This window comes from Dermacentor andersoni, chromosome 9 (assembly GCF_023375885.2).
Source record: "Dermacentor andersoni chromosome 9, qqDerAnde1_hic_scaffold, whole genome shotgun sequence".
Taxonomy (NCBI): Eukaryota; Metazoa; Arthropoda; class Arachnida; order Ixodida; family Ixodidae; genus Dermacentor; species Dermacentor andersoni.
Window position 1 is genome coordinate 93,258,420 of NC_092822.1, and position 18,871 is coordinate 93,277,290.

Sequence of the window (18,871 nt, forward strand, 5' to 3'; positions counted from 1 at the left end):
ATCTCGTAATCTTGCACGTTTTCATTCGTCTGTGACAGCGGAACGATGAAAGCCAAATTATTTTTCGAACTCATATAAAACGCTTGCTTCGCTGTAACTATGTATTGTGAAGTTTCACTTCATTTGGTATTGAAGTTTCCTGTGTATAAGGGGGTCAGCAGTGAAATGAACGCTACCACTGACTTTTGAAGAGTGAAATGCTCCGATTCCATACACTTTGTCTGTATCTCTTGCACACCTCATCGCTTGCGCGGATGAAAAATCTCTTGGAGAACAGTAGATGCTCTGGAGGTATCAAATATTTCGAAGCCATTTTGAAATCGTTGCATGACGACTATTTTGATTGCTTCTGTGATTGGCTGGCGCAGTAGCATCCCTGCGCCCGATACACTCTGCTACTGTACAACAGAGTAGGCGGCAAGCCAAAATTAAGATAATCACGGCGCCTTCACCTTCCCGATATTCTTTCGTAAACAATAATTCATTACTTTTTTTTTGGTCAACCACATTTTGATCGTCACACTTGGTGCTCCAGCACTGCATGCTCCACATCAAGAATGCAGGGTGTCATTCGGCAAGTGTCCATCTAGGGGACATATCCCTTTCTTCGGCTGCTGTAGCGCTGACTGCTGGGGTTGCCTGTCTTCTCACAATTACCCCACCCCAGTGCAGCTCACGATTCAGAACTTAAACTGTATATTAGATAAGCATGTCCACTGGGTGGACACTTACAGAATAACCCGCCAAGTGTGCGCCGTAGGCAAGTGATCAGAGTTACGCTTCCTTGTCGCTGTTTAAATCCGACAGGAAAGCCGTTTCTCGACGTAACGCCGGAAGCCGCAGACAAGTGGTTTGTGCAGTCCCCTTACATTGACATTGCGCTGCAATTCAAGCCACGAAAGCTGAACTGCTTTACTCACGCCAGAAATAAGATATATGGACGCACTTTGACCTTCGAATAATTGCGCCTTAGAAGTTAGTAGTTAATAAGTGTTCTAATATGTGTCTCCTCTTGGCGTTCTTCGAATCACGCCATCTGATGTAGTAAGTGCCGCACGTTATCGGCATGACATGCTTGCTTTAGTCAAACTCTTTCGCTCCCTGTTTGCGAACTTTTGTACTCTTGGGCCTAACATACGTCAACTAAGCCATCACACAATCTTAAATTACCTATCCCTTTTTTTTTGTTTTCCTCTTGGCTTCTGCTCGAGAATTGCTGTCACTAAACAAACTTTCCGGGTTCCCTTTTTCTAACATTTCCTTTTTTCACAATCTGAAATCAAGGCACAGAGCGTGTTTCTTAGCTCCAATAGACAAGGACAAAATGAATTGTCTGCGGGTAGGCGTTGAGTTGGTCATAGCAGGTGAAACAAGGCAGCGAGGAACTTGAATTTTTATGTCACGCATTTACGATGGTCATCCTTCTTCATAGAGTTGATAATCACTGCGTGTTTTTGGGGCTGCGGCCAAGGCTTATGTGCTGGAGCTCATCTTGAGGGCGACGGTACGTTTGCAAAAAGCGTTCAGAAACTATTAGGTACACCGGTGTGGCCACATTAACAGGCTCTCAATTCGCAAAATTAAGTTTATCTTCAAGCAAGATGGAGGGGCGCCTTGATCTCGCATCGTTCTTGGGGTCTTCACCCTGGGCCCATTTGAACGCCAAATTTTAGGCCGTCAATTACGTAGGAATTTCGGCGCATTTTATAAATTTCCGCACAATTCTTCCGCACTTTCATATGAAATTTTATGTGCATTTTTCGTTCCATCTTGTCGCCCAACCACTTTTGGTACAAAAGCTTGTCTGCACTAACAGTGTTCGCATGCAATTCTATCTCGTCATTGCAGCCGTCCGCCCCCTAGTAGATCTCAACAGGGTTGTTTAGCGTAAAGAGCAGTCCTGCTACACCCTCTCCCACTTCTTTGTTGACTCACTGCACGAACATTTAATACAGAACTCGTATCTTATAAGTATTGCAATGACTTGAGAAAGAGCATCTCCAGAAAATATGCCCAGTCATAGCAACAGCACTCAGAACGAAGCTCTGTAGGATGTCTACCATGTTGTTTGGAGCCAAGGCCCTGCATCTGATGCCTGTACGTTGTCTCACTGAAAACGCCCTTCTAGAATCGGGTTTCCCAGTCATGTTTTTCGGAGTCATAAGTATTTCTCTGTTTTACGCTGTCATAGTCTTTATGTTCATTTCAGTTTTCTGACTGGTGCGAGAGAGCGTCCTTGACGACGTCGATTATATCCTGCACAGGGTGCTCATTGAGACTAACAGCACTGTCATATAGATAAGAAATAGAAATTGGCAAAGTATGGTTGCTACATCCCGTTCTAAGATAGAAAAAAATGTGTGCTACTGCTACACACACGAAAATTAATCTACGGCTGCTGTCATACACAAAGAACAAGCAGGCAATCTAAAAAAAGAAAAAATGCAGCTTGAGCAAGTCATCTTCAATCGTATCTCAAATCTCGTAAAAGTTTCGCACAATAGCGAAAAATGCCCTTGAGGAAGCATGTGGGTAGTAGTGTAACATGTTATCCAAAGTTAGCATCATTTATTATTTGCCATTCTTAGGCTTATTAGTGGCCTTTTTTTACTTCTTACGATGCAAAAATGCAAGCAACTATGCCTTTGTGGCTCCCAGTATACTCAGAAGTCTTTACCTACGTTGGGACGTTCGAATATTCTAGCTCATGGATATATTTCTTAGTAACTGAGAAGTTCGTTCCGTGTCCAACTTTGCATTCAGGCTGCCTCCTCCCGACATGCTTAAGCACATCGTGGTGTGTATTATGGAAATTCATCAATGAGCTGAAACGTTCATGGAATTGGTCCTTGCACTGGACGACTCGCTTAGTATTTGGGTAAGTGGGCTTTTTTTGTCTTTTTGCGCTCTTTGTTAAGTAACCCTGAGAAATTTTCAATTTCCGGAAAGAATTAGATTTTAAAGCTTGACGCGGCATATGTTTTTATCTCGCTACTGAGCACGTATTCCAATGTATACATTATCCGCTCAAGTACAAGGTCGAATAATTAGAGAACATTATTAGTGTCATCTTGTATTGTCAGTACCAATGAGACACGCGCTTGTGCAGCAGATCTGATAAACAGCGCGTGCACAATAGTGCACGGTACTGATTTGCGTGGCTATTAGACAATTTTATCTCTTTAAAGGTTACTGCAGTTTTGACTCAACAGCGAATGCAGTTGTTCGCACGACGTGAAAAGTTCATTAAGTACTGGCTGCATAGTTTTCGGAAAGTGGCCCACCATTTGCATTCTTTGCGATGCTTGCTTTGGGCCGGAGTAACGTGATATTGCAGAATATTTTACGCCAGGAGAGGCGTAGATGTATGAAGGGGTACAGACTATTCCACCGCAAGCTCCTTTTCACACAAGGTTGCTTTTCGCAAAGTTGGTTTTTGCATCCGGAATGGGCTCGTTCTTACGCCTATGGTTGTGATAAAAATTCAAAAAACATCCTCGAGGCTTACAGAAATGCTTGCACCTCTTTTATTGGACGGCATAAAAAAAAAACGAGCCGATGCACCAAAACAGAAGTCCTAATGAGAGACTTTCCTCAAACACACATCTTCACCGAGTCGTTCCAATCGCTTGCCAGAATATGTGTGAACACTTCAACATCACTAGCTCCCATCTAATACCACGGAGTCCTACCAGAATTTTATGCGCTTTGAAATGAGACCCAAAAGAAAGACCCGATACAACTCATCGAAAAAAAAAAGAAACGCTCCATAAACACCAGATAAACTACAGTGTACATCTAAACAGAACCTGCCATGGTTATGAACATACGTGATTTCATTTTTGGCTGCGGAATTTCATAGATGTAACGTTCCATCCACGATATTTACTGTGAATGATAAGGGGCCATGGTAGAATTAGTAAACTGGCGTCAGGACATCCACCACCACGTCGTCATCAAATGCCACGTTAAGAGATATGGTAGTGCACGTTCTTACTTTTCGCGTTACAATTTGGAGTGGCACCCTATACGTGGCCACAGAATCCCCACTGCAGCAGGCTCCATAGGGGCTCTAGGTCAGACCTGCTTTTCTGGAGATCGCGAGGCATCAAATTGCAGCTGCGGCGGCCACATTTCGATGGGGCCGCAATACGGTCTCTGCCGTGTAGCGTGTCTTGGGCGCTCGTTAAAGAACGCCAGGGGGTGCTTTTCCAAAGCAACCAAAACCGGGTATCGCTCGACAAACTCGGTTTAACCATGTTCAACCGCGGCAAATTTTTTCAAACTCGTTTCTAGACGAAGCGGGCATACGTTTACGCTAAAAACGTCAGTTTTAAGAGGCTAACAAATTTTTTTTGGTGTTCATTTACATTTTTAGAGCCTTGGGGGTAGTTTCCTGAATATATTCTTCGGAATCAGATTTTAATGCCTCCCCATTTATTTAGAACACCTTGAAAATCGCGCCTGGGTCGAGTTATTCATCGATTTCAACGTTCAATCTGGCAATATCGTAGGTGAGCGTGCCGGGACGCGGAAAAGGCGGCCCTGCTATCACATCAAAAGGAAACTGCCATCTACGAACAGCGCGACGAAGCTTGAAAGGGAACCTTGCAGCCAATCGCTAGAGATACCCACACGGTACGTTTCGCATGGCAAGAATCTAATACAACGTGCCGTATGAGTATTTTCCGCCGCATGCCATCATTGAAACCTACCACATCCTTCTTCATACAGCATTTCCTTCCAACCTAGAAGCGGTGTAGGCTTGTTTTAGATATCACACAGTTTTAGAACAGCATTTGGAACCAAACGCAACGTCATTACGTATGTACGTTATCGGGTTTCTGCGGTTTACGTGTGCTGTGATAACGTAATATATTTGACGAATTCGGTGTTTGCCATACACGCTACAATAAATGTCCATGGTAATGCAACTTGCATTATAGAGTTTTAATATAGCGTTTGTAGCCTTACGTACATTAAATGACAGCATCTTTGCAGGATGGTATGGTACGCTTCTATTCAAAACATTTCGTTTGCCGTAATGGAAAGCAAACGTAACGAAGACTTTAGAAAACAAGGCGCCACGCAGTGCCTCGTGCAAAACGCAGCCAATTCAAGACAATCCATTAGCAACCCTCCTGTCGTCGCTATACGGATGCATTTTGTTAGGAGTACGAATGCCATAATCGCCGAACGATCTCCCGATTCGGACGGGCCATGCGTGCATAATTAACGTTCTAGGTGATTTTAGAGGAAGTGAAATCTTCAACAGTTACTGGTGGTTAACGAGTGCAAGAGTGTAACCATCATGATATTTAACGCTGAAGTAACGGCCATCGGTGCCACCATGTTAGACAACGCTATTTCTTAGCGTGCGTAAGCATTACAGAATTGCGATTCGTTGGGCGTGTTGGTAAACTGACTTGGAAAGCATATTTAGAACCAGCAGACAAGGATAGAAGGGAGAAGACATCGTACATATTATACGAAAGCTAGACTCGTCAAATATCTTACGTTATCACAGCGGACGGAATACCCAGACACCCAATAACGTCCGGTTAACGTGCATTGAAGACAATGCATTTCTCTTTGGTATACGCGATATCCGCACCTACCACGTCTGTGAATATACATTCATGTAAGGGTATCTCAGTACACATGACGCGGGTCACAGACATGGGTCACTACGTGCGTGTTCCCGAATCGACTATTCGCTGCTGGCTGCTGCCTGCCTAGTAGACAACCTGAGTCACTAGTTATGTGCCATTTGGTTAGCGGCCCCAATGGATGTGCAATGGTGGCACAAGGGCCACGTAATCTTAAATGTGCAAAGCGACAGCACCACTTGAGCATCTAGAACGGCCTCTTATGGATAGCCAGTTTTTTTTTTCTGTTTTATACGCACAGTGTACAGGTAGGTAATCGTTCTCTACTAATCTGTAACATGATAGAAAGGCCTACTAGCTATCTAACCCATGAATCTTGTGCGACATTTTGTATATGTATATCTATCTGCGTGATCTGTGTGCATATGTATGCATGTCCTACTTGCTATCTGATGTTTTAGAAGTCACTTTTTTTTTTCTTTCTTCGACTGTACATTGAGTGCAACGGCCAATTTCATGTAATGTGCACCTTATTTTATACGTTATTGTACCCGTAAATGCTGTATGAACTGAACGTGGGCAGGGGCCCAATCAGGCTGTTTCAGCTTTTACTCTCTCTACGCAGAAAATTCCCTGAAATAAAGATCTTGATATTGATTTAGATTTTTCTGAGGTCACAATGGCAATTTTTCAGACAATCTGCAACGGACGAACGGCTAAGGCTGCACCTGCGAAGCCACGCCATCGACCTGTGCTGGTAGCGCTGAACATAAACGTGGCCTACACGGATGTGTTTATAAAAAAACACGAGTAAAGAACTCTCTATGCAGAAAAAAGGTGCACACAGATTAAGGAAAGTTAGTGCATCAAGTGCATTAGTAAACGCTCTGCACTTGTGTATATCCCAACTCTGTCTCTGTCTAGTTTTTCCGCCGTCATAATCACCACAGTGATGGTGATAGCAATCGTCATATTCTACTAAACATATATCCCATCACCAGTTACGTGGCCATCTCATTACCGTCGACAATTGTCTCCAAACAATAAATGCGCTCTCATTCTTCTATATCCTCCAGCTAGAATCTCCGGGCGAAAATAGCAAGGGGCTTTCCCTTTTTATTCTTGTGCGAAATTTCCTTCCTGCAGGTTTTATTTGCATACAGAAATAAGTACGTCGTGCACAAAGGACGCCACAAAGAGAAGACGAAGAAAACAGAGGGCTCTGTGGCGTTCGCTCTTATTGTTCCGCGCAAGGTTGTGTTCGTCTTCGACTCTGTGTGGCGTCCATTCTGCGAGCAACTTATTTCTGAAAATCACTAATTGGCATAACGTGAAATTTATTTTCATTCGCAGAACTTACTACAATTGCGGCACGGTGCTCAGCCAGTAATTTAACAGAAACCTCTAAGGGCGCACACCACTGCCGTTGGCATCATTATCAACATCATCGTCATCGTTATCGTGGGAAGGAGCAGCACAGTGTGCTCTCGCGTCTCGTGCGACGGTCTCGTGCAACGATGCTCAGAACGAGCCGCTTCCACGTAAGCACACCTCTGTTCTTTTTCTCTTCTTGGCCCTTGGGCATCTATTAGCCGTCTGTTTCTCGGCTACGGGTGAACCAGCGGTCGCCATTCTAGTTCAGCAATGGGGTGACGCGAAGCAAGCGTTCGTATTGCCTTGCGTTGAGCGTTTTGCGTCGCTTAAGCGGTCCGTTGCGTGCGCTGTAGTTACGCTCACTCGCCCTTCAAGTATTCCCTTATGTTGGTGAGATGTAAGCGTTACTGCCCTAGTGATGCAAATGTTTTAGGGCGAAGCTGTTAAGGGCTACTTACCCCAGGATTGAGTCCGTGTGTCGAAGCTCCAGCCTTTACCTCCGGCGTCAGACGCCAGCAGCCGCTTTCGTCTCTAATTTCTCGCGAATGCTCTGTGGCTCTGAGTTCAATATAGGTAACTTGAAAAAAAATATACTAAAATTGGCCACTAAGACGACTTTATCATTAGGGTGAGTTTCATTTACTTATCATTATTAGGTCACAGTGAAGTTATAAACGTTTCATAAATCCCGTCTGCTGTCAATACGTGATCGTCCACGGAGGGAGTATGGTCACAAAAACTGGTTGTAACTCTTGTTTTACCTAAACTATCCCGAAAGAAATTCTATGACTATTAGCGATTAAGGTGACTGCAACAACGCCGAGTTTCATATACTTTTCATCCTTACGTAATGCACAGAGAAGTTTCAAATATTGTCGAATTCCTGTCTACCATGCGGCGGTACTTGCAAACGTCACTACTTATAAAAAAATAAGGATAAATCGCGCCACAGTCAAAATTAATATGCCTTCTCCGTGTCCTTCAAGAAAAGTATTAATAATTATATATATATATATATATATATATATATATATATATATATATATATATATATATATATGCGTCGATTGAGGCAAAACGCACCACAGCTCTTCGTTGCTTGTCCTTCACAGTGGAAGGGCTCAGGACTTATTAATGACAAGTCAGGAGACATCGGGACAGGTCTGCTCATGGAATTCCAACGTTGGCGTAGGAAGAAGCTTTCATCTCTCGAAGAGCCGGTTCTTTTATTCTTTCCGTTTTCTTTGTTTTTCTAGTCGCTAGACTAACCCCCGTATTCAGAAATGCATCTTAACTTGAAGCCCACCATTGATTTAAATAACGTCTTTCGTGAGCGCGCTAGAGGAAACGCAATAAGCGTCTTGGGCGCGTTCTCACCAAGCGTCATTTACATAAAGTCAAGCATGGGGTTCAAGGCAAGATTTCTGAATACGGGGGTTATTCTCGTGTTTTGGTCACGGTGCTTGGTGTTCGCTGCGAACTAGTTGTTCCATTGTCGGCATACGAAGGACATGTTAATGTAGGCACCACGAAAATTTTGGCGTTGCCTGCATGCTGGCATTATATTGCCCACTTTTTTATTATTTTTGTTGTTCTACCTGGTGGGATATCGAGGTTTAGGTTCTGAAAACAAGCCGTTTCGCCCTGAGGGGCGCTGTTATGGTTCTTAAGGCCTATTAATCTGGCTGCATGCTGAATGAAAATGTCTTTCGCCTCGGTTCCCGCCTTCATCCCCGTGTCTCTCTCTAGGGCGCTGTCCTAGGGTGCGCAACGGGCCCGACGTGGCGTTCGTGGAGGCCACGCCGACATCACCTTTTGGCGACGGAGATAGACCATCCAATACGTACTGCGATGCCTTCACGATTCCTGAGGAAACGCTTTGCTGCTGCTGACGCCGGATTATGACCGGACGCTACTAGCGTTCGCATCAGCGCCATGTCCTGCTGAGCAACGCGTTCCGTCGCCATTCCGACCGCATTTTGGTGACGAGGAATCCTTTTTTAATCGCGCCCACATGTGAGTGAGGACGCCCGGCTTTCCTCTTTACTGCCCACCCTTACTTCTGCTACACTCCACCTAGCATTATTTCTGACTGTTTGCCTGCTTCGACGCTATTGCGGCGCCATTTCCTTGCCTGCCCCTTCGACGCCACACCTGGCTTAGCCAGCGCGAGAGGACGACGGCACAGTAATAGCAGTGAACACCCCCCCCCCCCAGATATATACATATACTTTCCCTCTCCCTTTTCATCCGCATGTTCTGCTAAACGTAAAGCTGCTACGAACGGTGACATGTACTAAATCAGTCTTGTTAACGAGGATTCGCTCGGCCAATTTTTTTGGCAAAAAGCGTTTCAAATTCGTTGTCCCTATATTGAGACACATTCCGCATCACTTACCGATCCATGGCGAATGAGTATTTCATTCCCTAACGGGGAAAGGCAGAAAATTATGTTGCAACGTGTTTCAACAAAGCAAAATGAGTGCATACGTTTTTTCTTTCTTTTTCACGTTACCTTAAGCTTGGCAAGCTGGCATCTGATAAGCACAATCTTGGTATCTTAAAGCCTCTATATGCCACAGAGCCTGCAGGTAATGTAGTATTTGCATCCGTAGCTTCAACAATACAAAAAACTCGGCCATCATTTTGTAGTGATGTCTTGCATTCGATTCTTGGGCGGAGCGTCAGTTTGATCACTGATGTGGCGCGAACAGGGAGAAAAGGCATGGCGTCGCAGAAGGCATCGCTACAAAATCACGGTACTGTTCTCCCTGCGTTACGAACTCAACAACTTCCCAGCAAGGTCTATGGGTAGCGTAAGCTAACTGCGAGAACCCGTAACTGTCGAGGCGTTTGCGCCGGCGTAAACAAACGCAAACGCAAACAATGGCCGGCATCACTACGCTAATGCCGGGCACTGTTTGCTGAAATGCGCGTTACGTTTTCTTTCGGCTTTTCCGCTTCTTAGGAGGTTCGCCTAGGCATCTTTGGTGCTCCCGTATCACCAGAACTCTGTTTTAATCTCAACATTACCCGTAAACGCTTTCATGTGAGCGCGTTGCTTGGCATGATTGATGCGTTCATAATTGAATTAATAATTGCATGCGCTCTGCTTGAGACTCCAGACAACCATCACCAAGCAAAAACGGTAGAATACCTGAAGAAGACTGCATTTTGATCAGGTCCGTTATGCGCGAGCTCTGCTGGGAGAACACTGACCACTCAACTAACCGTGGTGGTAGGCGCAAGTCACGCCTTGTAATCTGAACGGTCATGCGCCAAGCACGTCAGGACTCCTCCATTCTTCAAAGCATCATATATATATATATATATATATATATATATATATATATATATATATACATATAGTTGTGCTATGTCAAGATATCTGTTTAGTTCAGAAAGCGAAGCTTGCTTTACTACAATCCTGGGTTTTGCATAAGTGCTTATTTCTGAGCGTTGTTGGGTTGATCGCCATATGGGCGTATATGTCGACATATCATCATTGCCATCATCCTCATCCGCCTGTTTATATCCACTGCAGCACGAAGGCCTTTCCCTGCAATTTCCGATAACCCCTGTCTTCCGCCAGCCGATTCCAATTTGCACGTGCAAATTTCCTAATTTCAGCACCCCACCTGTCTACGTACTATCAAGCCTAGCATGCAAACAGAGCGGGCATTAAATTCAGATGCCATCATATTTTTTAACACCGTGGAAATCATTTATGTTATCTATGAGTCTAGTGCCTTTATTTATCCATCTGTGTCACCTGCTTTTGAATGTGCATAAACATGTTTATTTCGGCGATTATTCGGTACTGTTTTGCAGTTGATGCTCTAAGAAATAATTACACTATGCGACAAATAATTATTTGTCTCATTAATACTGCTGTCTCATTAATACGAATGTCTTTTTGTCTGCGTTATTTATAAATGAGAATATTAAAAATGCTGTGCCATAAAGGTTGCGGAAGACATCGCAAACAAGCAAAGCAACGACTCTTTACGTCATTTCTTGAAGACGCGAACTACACGCTACCATGAAAAACTCTTACTAGAGATAACTATAGCGATTGACATTCAACAAAAGGCAAACCATCGATGAAGCCATGAAGGCATGAGGTCATTCCACAAGCAAGGAGATCGTTCCCCATCATGTACATAAATATAAAACGATTGTGTAGAAATACTCAACACCATATTTCAACAAATATATCCTGAGCAATTGCATCCATGATTAAGATTCCAGACGATAAACAACATAACTTAAAACGATAACGGTTGTGCCAAACAGCGGCACAAATCATGCAAACATTGCGTAATACGTAACGGCACATTAGATATGTACTGTGTACAATTCTTTTGGTTATGCTTTCTAAATTACCGTTGGAAAAAGCGTTTTTTGTTAGGGTAGGGGCTTAATTTTTTTCCGAACTACCGGAGTAACTGCTGAATCCAGGTGTAGTTCCTACTTGTTCCTAAATCTTTTGTTTTTCCCTGTGTGTATTTTGCCAGTTCAGAGCTCGGTCAATTATATCGACTGCAACCAACCAATGCGCGCGAAAGGGAAGTAACAAAAAATCCAGGCGTAATACATTCCTGTGCTTTTCTTTTCTCTTACGCCCATTGCACGAGACAGCGTGGCTCCCGCAAATGTGCCATGTGTGACGTCGAACTCAACAGAGCACCGGAGAAGCTTCTACACAGAAGTATTCGCGACATAATATGCAGGTGCGAACATGGCATATTGCGCTGACTGCGCAAATTATGGTCCCTTACACGATTTGTTTAGTTTACCATTCAAGTTGACTTTCTTGGCGTTTAGTTTTCCACTCAGTCATGAAGTCACAGAACCTATACAAATACTATTCACGTAGACTTGATCCCTCGTTCGTCTTGTGTAGCGCCTTTGGTTTTAGAAATTCGTGCGACGTCTTGCCGTTGGCAAAGGAGCAGGAACACCCAATTTATTTTAAAGAAACACTTACTCATGATGTGCAAAGCCTAATGTGACATTTTGGATATACAACAGGTAGCTCTCTATTCAATGTTTAGAGGCATCGAATACATTAGTGCTGGAAATGTTTGTCTAGCCACTAGAGCCCTTTGAAAATAACTTGTTTTCATCTTCTTATAGATCGACGGAGTGCCTGTTTTTGACAATGTTTCACATAAGGAGAGACTTCAGTCCAGCCCGTGGTAGTAGTGTCACTGTAAAGCCTGGACAGTACAGTTACGAGCAAAGAGTGAGACACGGCTTCGCACGCACTGCGAAGTCACGGAATGACTTGTCATCAAGAGCCCGCAAAATATCATTAGCAAGGCACAGGAAATGGGGCTCACACGAGTTTTTGTTTATTATTTTAATTTCTAGGGTTTAAAGGGCAAAAACCAGGGGCTCAATGCGAGTCATGCCGTAGTGGGGACTCCCGATTCACTTTGAGCACTTAGGGTTGTTTAACGTGGATCTCAATCTAAGAACAGAGGCGTATTTTACATTGCAACCCCATGAAATAATGGCTACCGCGGTCGAAGTGGAACATCGCCTTAGCTATGGCGAGAACATCGCCATAGCAATTTATTCCTGAAATCGTGATGGCACGTGAGAAATTACCAATTCGAACTAAGTATCTCCATGACAGTGCATGACATGTTCAACAATTTTAGTTCGTGCACTTGCATGCAATATAGGCCGGTAATTAAGATAGTTTTGAGCATCAACGTATTTGCGCTAGACAACAACGTTGCCTGTTTTCCAGTCGGACGGCAGAATATAGAACTCGTCTTATGCTAGGAAGAAATTTCTTTCCGAAAGACAGTCGGATAAGGCGTGGTACTTTCGAAAAAAACTTCGTATTAATTTAGTCCACATGCCGCACCAGCGTAGTGGATTTGGTGGCGTGCTCCTAAGTCAGAGAGAGCGAGATTAAAAACCGGCCACGGCTGCCACATTTCGGCTGGCACGAAATACAAAAGAGCACCCGTATACCGTGCATTTAGCGCTCGTTAAAATACCCCAAGAGGTTAAAATAATTCCAGAGTCCTCCATTAGGGTGTGCCATATGATTACATCATGCTTTTGCACCATAAATCCACAGTTATTTTATTTATAATTCCCTCCATACCTGCTGGACACGCAATATTCACACTGTGCATCAGCAGAGGGATCACACGAGCATTGCTGTCAGTGTGTCGCAGCAGTTCTTGTTGAGAAATGGTATACCACTCGCATCCACAGATAAATGGACGCGCACCTGCTGACGCCAGTATTATGCCCAAATGTTATTTGGCAGTGTGGGTTAAGTAAATCACGGGGAGCCAGATTCACAGGAAATTTATTTTTCGGGTGTGTACTCATTGATCAAGTTCATGACTTTGTCTTTAAAAGGGCTATAGTCTCATGAGCATAGCTAGAATAGAAGTTTGGCATGTAGACAAAGAGGAATCGTACTCGTTCTTTATTAACTCATGTTTATTCCCCATTAAATTGAATATTGATTAATCTACATTACGAAGTATTCTCGGCAGTGGTTAGCCACCGCCTAAGCTATGGCTGCCGCCAATAGCTTAGGCGGTGGCTACCTGCACCTGCCGGAGAGTATGGGTTTATTTGCGTACAATAAAACTTACTGCGTTGCCTTGCAACGTTTTTGCTCACTTTCGGCACGTTTATGACCTCGCTGTCACAGCTCTTGTTTGCTCAGGATCCGTTTTAGCGGCAATCTTGACCTTCCGTCGCATGCCGTCGCGGTTCTCGACAAGCCGCCTCAAGCTAAGTGCAATCGGACCAATCACAGATGCCGGCACCACCCTCTCCATCCGGTTATCGATTTTCGGAGCAGTGTCTCGGCCCTAACGAATCCGTCTCCGCTTGTGCGTGCTCCTCGCCTCTTGTCACCCAATCATATAAGACAAGCCGCGCACTGTCGGCAATGCTATTTGTTTTTGAAGCAAACAAAAATGACCTCCCATATACGAGGAGAGCTTTTGATTGGTTTAATCAGACAAACGTGCGGGTCACCGCCCGATGCTTGCGTCGGCGGTTACGCAAATTTAACGTCAGGACATTGGAATAAAAACATTGAAATAGTTTTACATTATAGGGTCCCTAGTGCAATACCTCTACGTCGCAAAACACGAATTTCTTACCACTGTACAAAGCCACTTAATGACCGTATACTTTAGACTTTTCTTTTTAAACATTGCACATAAAATTTGCGCGTTCTGTGAAACTTCGCGTACGCTGCTGCACTTGCTTCTATACATGCGATTACGCCACATATGGTTGTGTAATCATTTGAGGAAAGACGACCACCAACAGAATAATTCTTTCTTTATTTATTCATTTCTTTCTTTCTTTATTGAATACTGCAAACCTTGTACAGGGCCAAGCAGGGTGGGTTAAATGGCAACAAAACAATAAGAACAAAGTTGAAAATATCAAAGTGTGGCGAAAGGCAAGAATCATTCCAGTCGGTTACAGTGCGAGGAAAAAACGAAAACTTGAATAAATCTGCTCACGCAAAATACGGCGTCATGGAATTAGGATGATGGTGGCGTGTATGCCTCGACGTTGAAAGCGACAGATAAGGAGAAGGGTTAATAGCTAGATCTTGATTCCAAAGCAAGAAATTTTTTCTTCGTTGTTCAAGACATTGGATGCCGTTAATCTGCATTCATTAAGAGGGTGAGTCATACGGAGAAAATATAGAGTGAATAAACCTTAAAGCGCTTCTTTGTACCTTTTCGAGGTGGGCGATAATGTGTTTATTAAACGGGTCCCAGACAACGCATGGATATTCAAGTTACGGTCTAATTAGTGAATTGTAAGCAAGTAATTTTACGCTAGGGGGAGAATTTCTAAGGCTATGTCATAAAAAGTATAGTTTACGGAATGCGGATGAGCAGATGTTATCTATCTATATGTAAATTTCATAAAACATTAGTGAGTGTGGCACCCAAATACTTATGTTTAGTCTCTTCCAGCAAATGTGACGAACCTAGCCTGTAGTTAAAAGAAAGCGGAGTTTTTTTGCGAGAGAAGCGAAGAAATACGGTTTTATCAGTGTTAAGCTTCATGTCCCACGTTTCACATCATTCAAAAATCTTAGCAAGAGAGGAGTTAAGATGAACTTGGTCGTTAATTGCAGTTATTTCTTGAAAAAGCACACAATCAACCGCAAGCAACCTGATTTGGACATTCGGATCAAGTTCAGTAGTAATGTCATTGATATATAATAAAAAACAATAATGGCCCCAGCCCACTTCCTTGGGGCACGCCAGAGCCGACGTGAAGGCAACCTGATTGTTGATCTTTAACTGCTACAAATTCGTAGCGATTGGTTAAGTAGTTTGATATATATATGTATAAAATTTCAGGGAGGCCAATGCGTCTGAGTATGAATATTAGTTTGTCATAGGAAACTCTATCAAAAACTTTATTGAAGTCAAGAAATATTGCATCAATCTGACCGTTCTTATTAAGACATGAAGCGAGTGAATGAATTACTGCCACCATTTGTGTAATTGTTGAGTATCCTTTTCTAAACCCATGCTGAAAATTAGAGAGGACTGCGTGCCGATCTAAAAATTCATTAATATGATTGGAAATAATATGTTCGACTAGTTTACAACATGACGATCTAAGTGATATTGAACGGTAATTTTGTAATATTGCGCGGTCACCTTTCTTTGGTATTGGACAAACCCTGGCTATCTTCCAGCCGCTCGGTAATTGTCCATGAAGTAATGAAATACGAAATAGAATTACTAGAAACTTTGCAATAGATTCAGTATATCTCTTCAGAAACACGTTAGGAAGGTTGTCGGGACCATATGATGATTTAGTTGTTAAATTTAGCAGCACAGAAACTACGCCAGGGTATCAAATGAAATTTACATCACAAGGGTGAAACACTGCGTCATTGTATGGACAAGCACCGGAATTTGAAAACACATTGTGAAAGTAGTCATTGAAGTGGTGCGCAATGTCCTCGTGATCGGTAACCACAGAACCATCAATGAAAATTTGCGACACCGGTTGCTTTTTTTTTCACTTATATAATTCAAAAACTTTTTTGGTTCCTCTACAATAAAATTTGGCAGCAGTGTATCAAAATAATGTTTTTTCGAAGAGTGTACTGCGCGCGCAAGACCTTCTTTAAAATCTATTAAATGACCCAAAGGCAAGCGCTGTTTCTTTAACCTTCTTATCTTTCGGTTTAAGTGGATTATTTCACGCGTCATCCACGGCGTTTGCCTACGAACAAATTTACGTTTGCTCGGCACAAGTTTATTTATACAGTAGTGGCACATATCTTTAAAACGGCGCCAAAGTGTCTTCAAATCAGTATCATTAAAATCGATAAGGCATGTTTCCAAATGTTCTATAGTGGATGCATCACCTGTGCGTGAGTAGCCTTTGAAAGAACATTTCACAGTGTTATTAGATTGAGTACAAGCGACAATGAGTAAGCGAACACTGACAAGCAGGGGGTCAGAGATGCCTTCCACAACTTAAACAGTGTAATCAGGGAATTCTCTAGGCAAAAATGCCAAATCCTGTACAGATTTGCTAGTTCCTTGCACATGTGTCGGTTCCTGAACTATTTGAATTAGGCCATGTGTTAACATCACGTTAAATACACTGTTTAAATTATTGCTGTTTTGAGGAACGGATTCAAAGCGCTCGCATTTAACGCCTGCCAGGTTTAGGTCACCAATACCTAGCAGTTTACTTCTTTGGAACCGAGACATATACTCCTCCAGTTTGGACAGATAATCTGGTGCTGCATCAGGAGGTCTGTAAATGGCAAACCGAACGAAGCTACGGTTCCAGCATGAGATCTTTATGCACAAATATTCAAGGCCAGTAATTTCTTCCAAGAGAACAACCTGTAGGTCTTTAATTAGAACTGCACCACCACCACCCCTGAACGGCCGATGCCTACGAAAAACTTGGTAACAATTAGGAAAGACATCCTCGTCGGCTATTTCAGTCCGCAGCCACGTGTCGGTTATGACGCCAATGTGTGGGTCATGTTCTAGTAAAGAAACCTCAAGGAGTACCGTTTTGTTTACTACACTACGAGCATTTAGGGTAATGATGCGCAAGTGCTTGTCACATTCTTTGGAAAGGCGTCAAGGCTCGTGTTGCTGAAAGCGTTGATTGTTTACCTTAATGCGCATGTGTTTTGTGTCATCCCAAAAGAACAAATCTTTATCGAACCTAAGTTTAGCATGAAGTAGGTGCACTTTTTTACCCTGCAGTTTCTCACCTTTAGCGCCTTCCCACAGAAGCTTCCGTTTCTTTAGCGTTGCTTGCGAGTAACCAATTTGTACAGACATGCCTGAATTTTGTAGCTTCGTGCAATATTGAAATATAAGTTTTTTTGTCAAAATCTTGCAGATAGATGATGACCGGTCGTTTGCTGCCTTGTCGGCCGAGCCTGTGAATGCGGCTCATTGATTTGCACTGTACTTGCAGCTTATTCCTTATTACCTCGGTAAGAACTTTTTTTCTTGACGCCCACTTCCGTTTCGTCGTCGCAATCATAAACGCCATGAATAATTACGTTTGACCACCTATTTCTGTCTTCGAGATCAGTTAGCTTCTTTGACTGGAAGGCAATAACGTTTTTATAGACTTTAGAGTAGTTTGAACCTGAACCCCTTCCATCGGAGAAGATTCAGATAACCTTTTGTGAAGTTGAGTGTACATCTGTTGAAGCTTATTTATCAATGTTTCTATGTTAGATAGTCGGACCTTCATTTCTGAAATATCGTTAGGGATAACAGTTTGACCCTCAAGCAGCTCTTCAAAGAATTGCTTCTTCGTGGGACCTGGGTTTGATTCAATGTCCCCTCAGAGAAGCAACTTGCACACAAGAAGGCATTCATAGGCAAGGTGTAAACACATCCGTGGGCACGGCAGGACAAAAATGCCACGACAATCAGTCCGTAATGAACTACTGTAACGACTAACCTGCACAACGCAGAACAGGGTCCTGGTTAGCGTCATTGCCAGTCCGCGTCCGCCGTGCCCACAGATGACGAACCGGTGAGGTGCTTCTTTTATAGTGGGGTTCTCAGGTGACGTCACACCGCGACTACCAGGTGGTGTCGCTAGTGGAGCTAGCTCTCCAGGAAATAACCATGTTGTCATCTGGCCAACAGTGTTATCGGGACGAAGTTCGTAGACGTCGACGATATCGCTTCCATCTCAGCACGTGTAGCCGCTCATTTTCGTAGATGGCTGATCTGGAAAAGGCCCTGCACAACACAGAACAGGGTCCTGGTTGGCGTCATTGCCAGTCCGCGTCTGCCGCAAACGTTCGCGCGTATTGACGACAGTGACATATTTGAAAGGCGCGGTGCCCTGCTCTGCATGAAAGCAGTGGCATGCCGCGTCCACATATAAAACGCCTACGGCTGTAATTTAACCTCAATAAAAGTTCTACTCTATCGTCACTGCACCACCGCGGCAAATAAAAACAACTGACGAGTAACGCATATGTTTGCCACGTGCGTCACTGCAAATTATATATAATATAAGGCCAAGCTTAATGAGCGCATTCGGACACGTGACAGCGTGAGGTCGTCGGCATGCGGGAAAGGTTAGACAACATTATGCTGCAAAGAGGGAAATAACCGCCAAACCAGAACGACCAGGTGAGGTCATAATGATGATTAAAGATTTATTCCGCCATTCCTTTGGAAACGGGCTTGTGACAAATAGTCACATAGCCTGCATGGTATAATCATGTATGTGCCGACAACGCCCTCATAGCAGCCAGCCACTGTTTCTACGCGAGGCTGCAAATTGTTCGTACTGCAAACTTTACCTGCTACCTGAATAAGGCGGTAACCACAAAAATAGAATGATAA